The following is a 13,992-nucleotide window of genomic DNA, read 5'->3' as shown; positions in this document are numbered from 1 at the left end:
GCATGTTAATAAGTATCCCTCTGACCTTGAGATATATATATATATAAACTGGGTGGTTCGAACCCTGAATGCTGATTGGCTGAAAGCCGTGGTATATCAGACTGTATACCACGGGTATGACAAAACGTTTATTTTTACTGCTCTAATTACGTTGGTAACCAGTTTATAATAGCAATAAGGCACCTCACAGGTTTGTGGTATATGGCCAATATACCACGGCTAAGGGCTGTGTCCTAGTACTCCGCATTACGTCGTGCAGAACAGCCCTTAGCCCTGGTATATTTGCCATATACCATACACCCTCGGGCCTTATTGCTTAAATACATACCAATGATGACTGCATACAATACCATGCATAAACCTAGTTTAAATGAAATGACAGTTTGCAGTATTCAATTCTATAAAATATCAAATTCTTGAGGAATTAACAATACTGAAGAAATGCTTAGCAGAAAGTCATTCACTCAGTTCACAACCATCCTCCAAGGCCGAATAGAAACTTAACAAGAATAAAGCTTTCCCATTTTCAATATTAAATTGGACCTTTCACATTAGAAGCTCACCTCAAGATACCATACATACATACTGCTATATTCCACTTTACCTCAATGTATTACACAAAGAGAGAACACATTTGCGAGAACACAAACATGGAAACTAACCCAAACAGGGCGTTTGAGGGAACATATCCAAATGTTGTCACATTGGCCGCTGGCTCAGACAGGCACCCTGTTTGACCCATAGATGAGCAGGCTGGCAGCATGGCACGTACCAGTGCCCTGACCTGAGCCCTACCACACTGGAGTCAGTCTACTGACCTACTTGTCATATGTCTGTCATGGCGGAGTCTACCACAGCTCCAATTACTATTGTCACTGCTATACATACAGATGATAACATGTTTCATAACCATCATCTGAAGCTGTTTCATTGTCATGCCACTCAAAAATATCTCTAGAATAATCAGAAGAGCAAAGACCCAGTCTTTATTGAAATGCGGAGCCACATCAAAATATTTTCAAAAAAATGTAATCTATATAAATATGGTACGATTATTTGACCATTTAAAAAACCAAAAACTTAATACAACCACACGTGGATAAAATGCATTTAAAAAGTGTAGATACTTTTTTCCATTGTGGTTCTTGTTAACAAAATACATAATGCATAAATTAACAACAAATTAAAGATGGAAGAATGGAATTAAGGCAGTTAGGAAATGTCAGTATATATATTTTTTCACCTTTATTTAACCAGGTAGGCTAGTTGAGAACAAGTTGTCATTTACAACTGCGACCTGGCCAAGATAAAACAAAGCAGTGCGACACAAACAACAGAGTTACACATGGGATAAACAAACATACAGTCAATGACACAATAGAGAAAATAAGTCTATATACAGTGTGTGCAAATGAGGTAAGATAAGGGAGGTAAGGCAATAAATAGGCCATAGTGGCAAAATAATTACAATTTAGCAATTAAAACACTGGAGTGATAGATGTGCAGAAGATGAATGTGGAAGTAGAGATACTGGGGTGCAAAGGAACAAAACAAATAACAGTATGGGGATGAGGTAGTTGGATGGGCTATTTACAGATGGGATATGCACAGGTGCAGTGACCTGTAAGCTGCTTTGACAGCTGGTGTTTAAAGTTAGTGAGGGAGATATGAGTCTCCAGTTTCAGTGATTTTTGCAATTCGTTCTAGTCATTGGCCCCAGAGAACTGAAAGGAAAGGCGACCAAAGGAGGAATTGGCTTTGGGGGTGGCCAGTGAAATAAACCTGCTGGAGCGCATGCTACGGGTGGGTGCTGCTATGGTGACCAGTGAGCTGATATAAGGCGGGGCTTTACCTAGCAAAGACTTATAGATGATGGCTTGAGTATGGTTTGAGCGGAGGGCGCATCGATGATACAGTACAGCCAGGGAGAAAGTCAGTCTGTCAGACAGGCCAAGAGGGTTTCATCAGGGCCCATTGCCTTGTCTGACACTCCCAGTTCCCCCATAGCAGCCGCTCCTCTGTAGGTAGCTGATCCTCCATTGCCGACAGCGTAGCACCCACCTGAGTGATGCTTCCGCTGCAGTAAAGTGCCAGGAAAATCAACCACACATCAGTAGTGTTCAGAAACAGTCCCTTGTCTCTCTAACATCTCAGCCTCCGGTAGCAAGATGTTGTGTTCCATTTGACTGTAGCTATGCATCATCAATAATATCTAAGTAAGAGTGAAAGTGGAGGTGGATTGCTCAGCTGTTGTGTAGAGCGAGAGAGTGACCTCTTAATCACAGGAACATTCTTTCTACTGTACTTGTCCTTTAACTCTGTAAAAGACCAGGACTTCCCCTGGAAAAAAAAGCTGTGACACAGTGTGAGAGAGCAAGTGAGGGAAGTGATTCTGGAAAATGTGTATTTGAGGGAATTATTCCAACAATGAGCCCCACTCAGTTCATTCCTCCCAGGAGACAAGGCGAGTTCACTTACTCCATTCCAGTCAACATGCATAGATCATTCTAGAAAATGCCATAGAAAAGTAACATGGCATTATGCACCATAATCTAAATCTAGTGGATAGAACAATATCGAACCAAAGAAACATTAACTGTCTCTCACTGTCTAAGTAAAATAATGTCTTGCTATTTAACCTGAACACACACAGACCCCCCCAACAACCACCCAAGCAAACATCCATACAGACTTAACTTAATTCAAAAAACATAAACCTACTCTCCAATCCTTTCACTGCCACTGGATCAAAGGGATAGTTCATAGTACCCACTGTTAGTCATCGCTAAACCCATCCACCATGCTAGAAATACATATTGTTTAACCCAAGAAGAAAAAAATAAGATAGCTACCCTGTGTTCCTTAAAAAACAGGCATGCCCTACAGAGTCTGGTATGCTGTGGCCATATAGAGAGCAGTAAGCAGCACGTAGCACATCTATTTCAGTTGAAAAGAGAAAACACAAAGGCAGGGTCAGAGCTACAGTAGCACAGGGTGTGTTGCAGTTTCCAACTCCCACACACTCTCTGATGACTCCAAAACCCTCACTTCCCCAATCCCTTACTTCCCAAACCTCTGACTAAACATTTCCTGGGGAATTCCGTCCAGGAATGCTATGTTAGTGACGGAGCAACTGCAACAGCTGGGAGGAAAACTACTTTCTAACGGATGACAGGGAAAACATAGGCCTTCTCTCACACACTGTTAACAGCAGCTTGTCCTCTTCACTGGCACTGTGCAGTAGATCAAGAACGACTGACTGTTTCTAATGAACCTTTGACTGAGTGACCTTTGTCACTATGATGATATTTATTTTTTTGACAGCTTTTTTCACAGATCTACATATTATTTTTGCAACAACAACAAATAAAAAAACTCTCCTATTGATGTCTAAGCACATTAGCCTTGTCCCACATATTTCTCCTCAAACTTACATTGAGCTTCAAATATGTTTGCCTGATGGGATCCTGTCCTTCCTCTATGACCCGGGAAATAGCCAATGAGAATCAGAATGGCTCTGCTGGAGCAGAGGCCTTCTTTAAGGGAGTAAACACATGGGTAATTAATTGGATTTATTAAAGCCTTTTGATCATGAGTGATGAAGAGAGAGTAGCATAGTTCATGACACTGTCATTAGCACCTGTTTATCTAAAACACATGCCACAAAATGCATTAATTTGCCCAAATTAAAATGTAAAGACAATATTTCTCTAACATGGATCACTGTGCCGTTTCCCATGACATTTTTGCAGAGTCCCAAATGGGATCTCAAGTACTAGTAATTCCACAAAATACAATAAACCTACAAGTTGAATAATTTACACAGAGGGCAATTTTGCATGAATTGGAGCTTGTTTAACAAGGACCTTAATAGCTTCCCATAATCCAGAGTAATTTTCATAGGCTGTGTTTATACAGGCAGCCCAATTCAGATTGTTTCCACTTATTGGTCTTTTGATAATCATCAGAATTGGGCTGCATGTGTAAACACAACCGTAATGGCCTCTTAAATGGGTGGCTTCTGATCAGGCAAAGTCAATGTAAACCATTAACGAGAGAGCTGAAGTTTAATTACTCCAGCTAGATGGCGATACAGATGGGGAAATGGCAATAAGAGGTAAACATAAACTGTAATAACCCATACTGTCTGACCTGATATCAGGTTTCAGTGTGTATTGACTGTACTGAGTGTATGTCAAATATAATCTGATACTGCACACATGACAGAGAAAGGATGACTTCACTTGTTAATTGTCTAAGCCAGGTAATCTACTGTACTACTGTAGGTAGGCCTATATCTTGCATATTGTGACGACTAAATCAACAAGTGATAGAATATGGTGAAAGCCATCCAGTAGTAAAGAACAGAGTTTCTACCTGTGAGCGAGCCACCCACATGGATCTGACTACCTAACTCTGTTGGAAGGATCCAGAAATATGCTGTGTACCTCAGTTTTAAAAGTGGTACAGTGCTGCTGATATTGTAACCTCTGGTCTTCCTGCAGATGTAACCACTGAATCGGAAGCTGCTAAATTCCCCTCTGTGTTTTCCATGAGGTGATGTTAGATTAACTGTATAGGATTTTATTAGTTGCCGTTGGCAAGTGCATGCTCTATCTGAACTTACAACCCTTGTGGTAATGTGAGATAATTATAACTGGGTACATGGCAGACTGATGGAGCACAGATGCTCTGTACTGTAGGATCATGGGGAGAACCCACTCTAGCTATGAACATGGACTGGCCAAGGGCTAACACTGGAACAGTTTAGCATGGATGCATAACACCTGAACACTGTTTTTAAAAACGTGTATTATTTCATCTTTATTTAACCAGGTAGGCAAGTTGAGAACAAGTTCTCATCTACAATTGCGACCTGGCCAAGATAAAGCAAAGCAGTTCGACACATACAACACAGAGTTACACATGGTGCTTAAAGCTAGTGAGGGAGATAAGTGTTTCCAGTTTCAGAGATTTTTGTAGTTCATTCCAGTCATTGGCAGCAGAGAACTGGAAGGAGAGGCGGCCAAAGGAATAATTGGATTTGACCAGAGAGATATACCTGCTGGAGCGCGTGCTACAGGTGGGTGCTGCTATTGTGACCAGCGAGCTGAGATAAGGGGGGACTTTACCTAGCAGGGTACTGTAGATGACCTGGAGCCAGTGGGTTTGACGACGAGTATGAAGCGAGGGCCAGCTAACGAGATCGTACAGGTCACAGTGTTGGGTAGCATATGGGGCTTTGGTGACAAAAAGGATGGCACTGTGATAGACTGCATCCAATTTATTGAGTAGGGTATTGGAGGCTATTTTGTAAATGACAAGTCGAGGATCGGTAGGATGGTCAGTTTTACAAGGGTATGTTTGGCATCATGAGTGATGGATGCTTCGTTGCGAAATAGGAAGCCAATTCTAGATTTAACTTTGGATTGGAGATGTTTGATGTGGGTCTGGAAGGAGAGATTACAGTCTAACCAGACACCTAGGTATTTGTAGTTGTCCACATATTCCAAGTCAGAAACGTCCAGAGTAGTGATGTTCGACGGACGGGCAGGTGCAGGCAGTGATCGGTTGAAGAGCATGCATTTAGTTTTACTTGTATTTAAGAGCAATTGGAGGCCACAGAAGGAGAGTTGTATGGCATTGAAGCTCGTCTGGAGGGTTGTTAACACAGTGTCCAAAGAAGGGCCAGAAGTATACAGAATGGTGTCATCTGGGTAGAGGTGGATCAGAGACTCACCAGCAGTAAGAGCAACATCATTGATGTATACAGAGAAGAGAGTCGGTCCAATAATTGAACCCTGTGGCACCCCCATAGAGACTGCCAGAGGCCTGGACAACAGGCCTCCGATTTGACACACTGAACTCTATCAGAGAAGTAGTTGGTGAACCAGGAGTGGCAATCATTTGAGAAACCAAGGCTATCGAGTCTGCCGATGAGGATGTGGTGATTGACAGAGTCGAAAGCCTTGGCCAGGTCAATGAATACGGCTGCACAGTATTGTTTCTTATCGATGGCGGTTAAGATATCATTTAGGATATCTTGAGCGTGGCTGACGTGCACCCATAACCAGCTCTGAAACCAGATTGCATAGCGTAGAAGGTATGGTGGGATTCGAAATGGTCGGTAATCTGTTTGTTGACTTGTCTTTCGAAGACCTTAAAAAGGCAGGGTAGGTTAGATATAGGTCTGTAGAAGTTTAGGTCAAGAGTGTCCCCCCTTTTGAAGAGGGGGATGACCTCAACTGCTTTCCAATCTTTGGGAATCTCAGACGACACGAAAGAGAGGTTGAACAGGCTAGTAATAGGGGTTGCAACAATTTCAGCAGATAATTTTAGAAAGAAAGGGTCCAGATTGTCTGATTTGTAGGGGTCCAGATTTTGCAGCTCTTTCAGAACATCAGCTGACTGGATTTGGGAGAAGGAGAAATGGGGAAGGCTTGGGCGAGTTGCTGTGGGGGGCGCAGTGCTGTTGACCGGGGTAGTGGTAGCCAGGTGGAAAGCATAACCAGCCGTAGAAAAATGCTTGTTGAAATTCGCAATTATAGTGGATTTATTGGTGGTGACAGTGTTTCCTATCCTCAGTGCAGTGGGCAGCTGGGAGGAGGTGTTCTTATTCTCCATGGACTTTACAGTGTCCCAGAAGTTTTTTTAGTTTTTTGAGCTTGAAAAAGCTAGCCTTGGCTTTTCTAACTACCTGTGTATATTGGTTTCTAGCTTCCCTGAAAAGTTGCATATCACGGGGGCTGTTAGATGCTAATACAGAACGCCATAGGATGTTTTTGTGTTGGTTAAGGGCAGTCAGGTCTGGAGAGAACCAAGGGCTATATCTGTTCCTGGTTCTAAATTTCTTGAATGGGGCATGCTTATTTAAGATGGTGAGGAAGGCATTTAAAAAAAAAATTGCCAGGCATCCTCTACTGACGGGATGAGATCAATACCCTTCCAGGATACCGCGGCCAGGTTGATTAGAAAGGCCGGCTTGCTGAAGTGTTTCAGGTAGCGTTTGACAGTGAAGTGTGGAGGTCGTTTGACCGCTGACCCATTACGGATGCAGGCAATGAGGCAGTGATTGCTGAGATCTTGGTTGAAAACAGCAGAGGTGTATTTAGAGGGCAAGTTGGTTAGGATTATATCTATGAGGCTGCCCGTGTTTACGGCTTTGGGGTGGTACCTGGTAGGTTCAATCATAATTTGTGTGAGATTGAGGGCATCAAGCTGAGATTGTAGGATGGCTGGGGTGTTAAGCATGATCCAGTTTTTTTTGTTGACATTCGCTTGCCTTTACTATCCTGTTCTTCAAACAGTACATGTCATTCAAATATCATTACTCTATGCAAATTCCTACAGTGCACTTTAAGTCTGATTTTGGCACACAGTCTCTAGTGCAGGGTGCCCCAACTGGTGGCCTGCGGGCTGAATTACGTTTTCTGAGCAAAATAAATAATACAAAATAAGATATATATATTACACACACAGTAGCAGTCAAACATTTGGACCCACCTACTCATTCCAGTCTTTTTATTTATTTGTTCTATATTGTAGAATAATAGTGAAGATATTAAAACTATGAAATAACACATATGGAATCAACAAATCAAAATATATTTATTTGAGATTCTTCAAAGTAGCCACCCTTTGTCTTGATGACAGCTTTGCAGAAATACTTTAGGGTCTTGTTTTGGAGGACGCATGGCTCTCGACCTTCACATTTCCCGAGTCCATACGGGAGTTGCAGCGATGGGACAAGACTGTAACTACCAATTGGATGTCATGAAATTCTGTAAAATTTTGTAATAAAAAAAAAATGAAGCTCTGAAAGAGTTTGATAGGGCAATATAGGCAATTCCACGTTAACAGATTGACACTGAGACTCACTTTTTGATTTAAAAACCATTGCCAACCAAAAACCAGTGATTGATAAACCATACACCGATATGCAGAAGTCTACTTTTAACAATTGCCACTGAACATTTTCCTGAAACGCATCTACTTGAGGAACATTGCAGATGCAAAGGTAACAAAATGACAATAAAATCTCCATCAGTTTTTTTATGTGACCACATTCTCCAAAAACTCTTAAATATCTACTCCGCATTCAGATTCAAAGATGTCTGCAGAAAGATGTTTGAAAAATATGTTTTGGTTATTGAACTACAGTAAGTGAAGTGGCTCAACACCCGGTAACAGAATGATGGTAACAGAATGACATCATGGGTCAATGATCTGTACTATACAGAAATGCATGGTTATGAATGTCATTCTCTTCATGGTGATGTATCCTGAATATGTAGACAAAAAGGTAGAAAATTTTAATATTCTCCTTTCCATGTTTATTATTCCACACACGGGCTATTATTCTAATGAGTTCAGCCCCCAAACAAGAGCAAATTTGGTTGGTTCAGATAGGACAAAATCGGTATCAATTATCGACATCCATTTTTCTCAAGTTTTAACATCACATCACAGTAGAGCACAGTACAGTACAGTCTAGTACAGTACAGCTCAGTAAAGTGCAGTAAAAAAAGAGTAGATTATAGTTCAGTACAATAACAGCTGGTGTCTGGGCGTGCATATCCCAACCAGAAGCCATGGATTATAGGCAACATCCGCACCGAGCTAAATGCTAGAGCTGCCGCTTTCAATGAGTGGGACACTAATCCGGATGCTTATAACAAATCCCGCTATGCCCTCAGAAGAACCATCAAACAGGCAAAGCATCAATACAGGACTAAGACTGAATCCTACTACACTCTGACGCTCTGACGCTCGTCGGATGTGGCAGGGCTTGCATTACGGACTACAAAGCGAAACCCAACAGTGAGCTGCCTAGTGACAGGAACCTACCAGAAGCATGCATGAGAGCACGAGCTGTTCCGGACGGCTGTGTGATCACGCTCTCTGGAGCCGATGTGAGCGAGACCTTTAAAACAGGTGAACATTCACAAGGTTGTGGGTTTCAAGCAGACCACCATAGTCCTTGTGCCCAAGAAAGCGAAAGTAACCTGCCTAAATGACTACCACCCGTAGCAAGCACGTTAGTAGCCATTAAGTGCTTTGAAAGGCTGGTCATTTTAATTTTTTATTTTTTTATTTGACCTTTATTTAACCAGGCAAGTCAGTTAAGAACATATTCTTATTTTCAATGACGGCCTGGGAACAATGGGTTAACTGCCTGTTCAGGGGCAGAACGACAGATTTGTACCTTGTCAGCTCGGGGGTTTGAACTTGCAACCTTCCGGTTACTAGTCCAATGCTCTAACCACTAGGCTACGCTGCCGCCCCAATTCACATACCCCCCCCCCAACAGATCCACAGATGATGCAATCACACTCCCCTTTCCCACCTGGACAAAAGAAACATGTATGTGAGAATGGTGTTCATTGACTACAGCGCAGCGTTCAACAGCATAGTACTCACTAAGCTAAGGACCCTGGAACTAAACACCTCTATCTGCAACTGGTCTTCCTGACAGGCCACCCCCAGGTGGTAAGGGTAGGCAACAACACATCTGCCACGCTGATCCGCAACACTGGTGCCCCTCATGGGTGTGTGTTGAGTCCCCTCCTGTACTCCCTGTTCACCCACGGCTGCGTGGCCAATCACGACTCCAACACTATAATTAAGTTTGCCGAAGACACAACAGTGGTAGGCCTGATCACCGACAATGAATAAACAGCCTATAGGGAGGTGGTCAGAAACCTGGCAGTGTGGTGCCAGGACAACAACCTCTCCTTCAATGTTAGCAAGACAAAGTAGCTGATCGTGGACTACAGGAAAAGGAGGTCCGAACAGGCCCCCATTAACATCAACAAGGCTGTAGTGGAGCAGGTCGAGAGATTCAAGTTCCTTGGTTTCCACGTCACCAACGAAACTATCATGATCCAAACACACCAAGACAGTCGTGAAGAGGGCACAACAACACCTTTTCCCCTTCAGGTGAATGAAAATATTTGGCATGGATCCTCAAAAGGTTCTACAGCTCCTCCATTGAGAGCATCACCACCTGGTATGGCAACTATTCAGCATCTGACTAAGGCGCTAGAGGGTAGTGCGTACGACCCAGTACATCAATGGGGCCGAACTTCCTGCCATCCAGGACCTATATATTAGGCGGTGTCAGAGGAAGGCCCCAAACATTGTTAAAGGCTCCAGTCACCAAAGTAATAGACTGTTCTCTCTGCTACAGCACGGCAAGAGGCCCCGGAGCGCCAAGTCTAGGTCCAAAAGGCTCCTTAACAGCTTCTACCCCAAAGCCACAAGACTGCCGAACAATTAATAAAATGGCCACCCGAACTATTTACATTCTGTTTTGACACTGCTGCTACTCCCTGTTTATTATCTATGCATAGTCACTTTACCCCTACCTACATGTACAAATTAACTTCACTAACCTGTACCCCTGCATATTGACTCGGAACCGATACCCCCTGTATACAGCCTTGTTGTTATTTTATTGTGTTACTTTTTATTTCATGTTTTACTTTATTTAGTAAATATTTATTTCTTAACTCTATTTCTTGAACTGTATTGTTGGTTAAGGGCTTGTAAGTAAGCATTTCACGCTAAAGTCTACACCTGTTGTACAGTATAGTGGAGTAGAGTATAGTGCAGTACAGCACAAAAAGTAGAGTACAGCAGAGCACAGAGTAGAGTAAAGAAAAAAAATAGAGTATAGTTCAGTACAGAAGAGCACAGTAGTGTCCAGTAGAGTATATTACAGTATACTGCCTACTAATATGTGCACTACTGTACTGTATTTCTACTGTACCGACCTCTACTTTTGACTGTATTCTACTGTGCTCAACTGCAACTCTGGTTTGCGACTACTATGATTTCCCATTATGGCCAATTCAATTGCAGTAATTCTGTTACTTATTTTTCAGTCAATCTATTACCGATTTGGTAACAGAGTGATGCGTATTAATCACTTTATAATTCATAAACAAAATTGTTATCAGTAAAAACATGATCTACTTGGTAGGTCTACCTTAACTTGTTAATTCTGTGAATTTACATAATCCTCCCTCCTCATGAGGAAGATAAATGTGAAAACATTTTAAAGATATGTGGGGTTTTGGTGACAGAATGACAATGAAGCAATATCTCTTAAACTTATAGAAAGCAGAATATTTTCTGCAAAACTAAATATAAATGATAAATATGTTTTTTAAGAACCCTTTTATATGTGTGACCAGCAATCAAAGCCTTTGCTTATTCCTAATCTTTAGGGTGTAAAATGGATGAAAAACATATCTATGCCTTTATTTCCCAAAAATATAAATTAGCTTTCATTTGACACAAAATGTGATATGCTCATATAAACTTTATTCAACTTGCCATCTGATTGGCTGAGTCGAAATCTTGCCATTACACATAAGCAATCCTTTCAGATCTACAGGAATGCCTCTGGGGTGAGGGGTCAATTTGGAATTAAGCATGTCAGATGGGGTTCCATGCTGTTCAGGTCCTTGGGATGTCCCTACCGCCATTAAAGTTGAACTTTCAAATGGTTACGGTAAGGGTTAAAGTTAGGGGAGGGTTAAGGATGTCCCAAGGATACCAGTTAGCACAAAACTTGTCACATGACTCAAATGAATGGTACACATATAGGCTACCTAACAAGTAAGCTTGCGGTGGAGCAGAATGCCTTAGGCAAATCGACTATTAAGCAGTGTGTCTGTTGACAAAAGCTGACCACAAGATCACACTTTAAATTGAAATGTATTTGATGTCTGACCAAGTTATGCATATGCATGACCAAGTAGTCTCGAATACCATGTCATGATATTTGGCGCATGCTATTGTGTGTCCTCTTACCACTCCAAATGAGTCTAGAAAAATATAAATACGATCTTTGACTGGTCAATTTGGACCGCTATTATGACCATATCTTGGGATGCGCCTTTGGACACCTGCTACTACGATGTCTTTAAAATGCAGTGCAGCTGTATTACCATGCAGTGTCACTGGCGATGGTTGAAGGACTCTAACTCGTAGCCTTCTGTGACTAAATCTGGACCCAACTCAGCTCTGCAACTACATGAACAAGAAGGCAGGAGTAGCAGGAATCGCAAACAGTTTGCTGCTTCCAACATGCACTCAGCATCATAGGCTTATAATGTAAGCTATTGGCTTATGTAGGGCAATGAGGGGGAGGGAGGCTCGTCGTTTATAGTTATCGTGCAATGTACCTACATGTAGGCTAAAGTAAAACACCCAAAATGTACATTTTTTCCCCCGGTTCTCATTTTAATCAATGATGCTCTAAATAGCCCATGGACAACATTTATTAGGTTACAGCTCAATCTCATCATCTGGGAAATGGTTGTCTTGATGTACTGTAGGCTAGTAGTAGAGTAGTGGGGTAACGTTAGTGGCTTGACATTTTCGGTTAGGCTACAGTAGCCTAATTCTATTAGTTTTGGGAACATGACCGTGGCATTGATAGGTTTAGGACATACCATTAAAATATGACAGCAGTGACTGTGGAATATACAATGTAGCCTACATAATATCAAACGTTACAATGTAACACCGGTCAATAGGGGATTGCCTCACAAGTTCGCACATCCTTCAGATAACGGACTGAATGTCTCATTAGCAAGATAAGGTTCTGGAAACTATAGTCCAAATATTTACTCAATATAGGCAATTATGTTTAATTAAGTAATACAATTTCCCCATATTAAATAGCCTACGTGTTTGCAGGTGCAATGAAATCAACCATCATTCAATTATGGGCAAACGACATATGAAATTAACACACTAGCCTAAGTGAAAACAAGTGAATAAATACTAGCCTAATAAAAGATACAAAGACACATACTAACCTAAAACATCAGTGTTAAAAACACATTGGAACGATAAAAAAAAGCTTAAATCCTACCTGAAATCTGTCAATCGTTAATGCATGCGGATTGAAGTGGATGTACACACAATCACAGTGTAAGCAGTAGCAGTCCTGCCTCCACCGTATCAAGCCCCTCCTAGTTTTGTGGAATCGTAAACGACCGAAAAGAAAAATTGACCGATTTCTGTGCGCAGAAATGAGGAAGCGCGTCGCACGCAACACATTTCCAGCCTGTCTTTTCAATACAGTAGGCTGACATTAATGCAGTATATGTAGACCTATAGCCCTATATACCAAAGAACTTGGCGCATATTCAGTAGCACTAATTGTACAGCAATAACTACATGTGTGTGTATTTGTGTGAGTGTGTGTGAGGGAGGGAGAGGGGGAGAAAGACAGAGAATCACTAACCTTCGAGTAAAAACAAACAAAATGTAAGCACACATTTTGAATGTATGATTAATAATAATTAAGAGATCATAAGGGCTATTATCGATTCCCTGGGCAATGCCATCTGTTTAAACAACGGGTACGTTTCATAAAACCTCATAACAGATAAGTAGCCGATATCAATGATAAATACTACATAATATACAGTAATCATCTCAAAATATCTCCCGTAAATATTTAGGCCTTCAGTATTCCTATTTACCAATACACAACCAATAATCAACATACATTAATATTAGACAAAGTGCCACACAAATCAAATAAAATTGTATTGGTCACATACACATGGTTAGCAGATGTTAATGCGAGTGTAGCGGAATGCTTGTCCTTCTATTTCCGACCATGCAGTAATATCTAACAAGTAATCTAACAATTTCACAACAACTACCTTAGACACACAAGTGTAAAGTAATGAATATAATATGTACATATATTATGGATGAGCGATGGCCGAACGGCATAGACAAAATGCAGTAGATGGTATAGAGCACAGTATGAGATGAGTAATGTAGGGTATGTAAACATTATATAAAGTGGCATTGTTTAAAGTGACTAGTGATACATTTATTACATCCAATTTTGAATTATTAAATGGCTAGAGATTTGAGTCAGTATGTTGGCAGCAGCCACTCAATGTTAGTGATGGCTGTTTAACAGTCTGATGGCCTTGAGATAGAAGCTGTTTTTCA

At 41.4% G+C, this 13,992-nt stretch overlaps 1 protein-coding gene across 1 annotated transcript in view; it reads right to left on the bottom strand.

Moving 5' to 3' along the window:
• Positions 1–12,983, bottom strand: part of LOC109866943 (talin-2) — a 145,629-nt gene extending 132,646 nt beyond the window's left edge. The window contains exon 1 of the mRNA XM_020455870.2: positions 12,890–12,983. The gene's annotated coding sequence lies outside the window, so the exon portion shown is untranslated. The remainder of the gene's footprint in view (positions 1–12,889) is intronic.
• Positions 12,984–13,992: the final 1,009 nt, after the last annotated feature.

Source organism: Oncorhynchus kisutch, linkage group LG22 (assembly GCF_002021735.2).
Source record: "Oncorhynchus kisutch isolate 150728-3 linkage group LG22, Okis_V2, whole genome shotgun sequence".
Classification (NCBI taxonomy): Eukaryota; Metazoa; Chordata; class Actinopteri; order Salmoniformes; family Salmonidae; genus Oncorhynchus; species Oncorhynchus kisutch.
The sequence above is the reverse complement of the archived record's forward strand: the minus strand, read 5'-3'. Positions and strand labels throughout refer to the sequence as shown.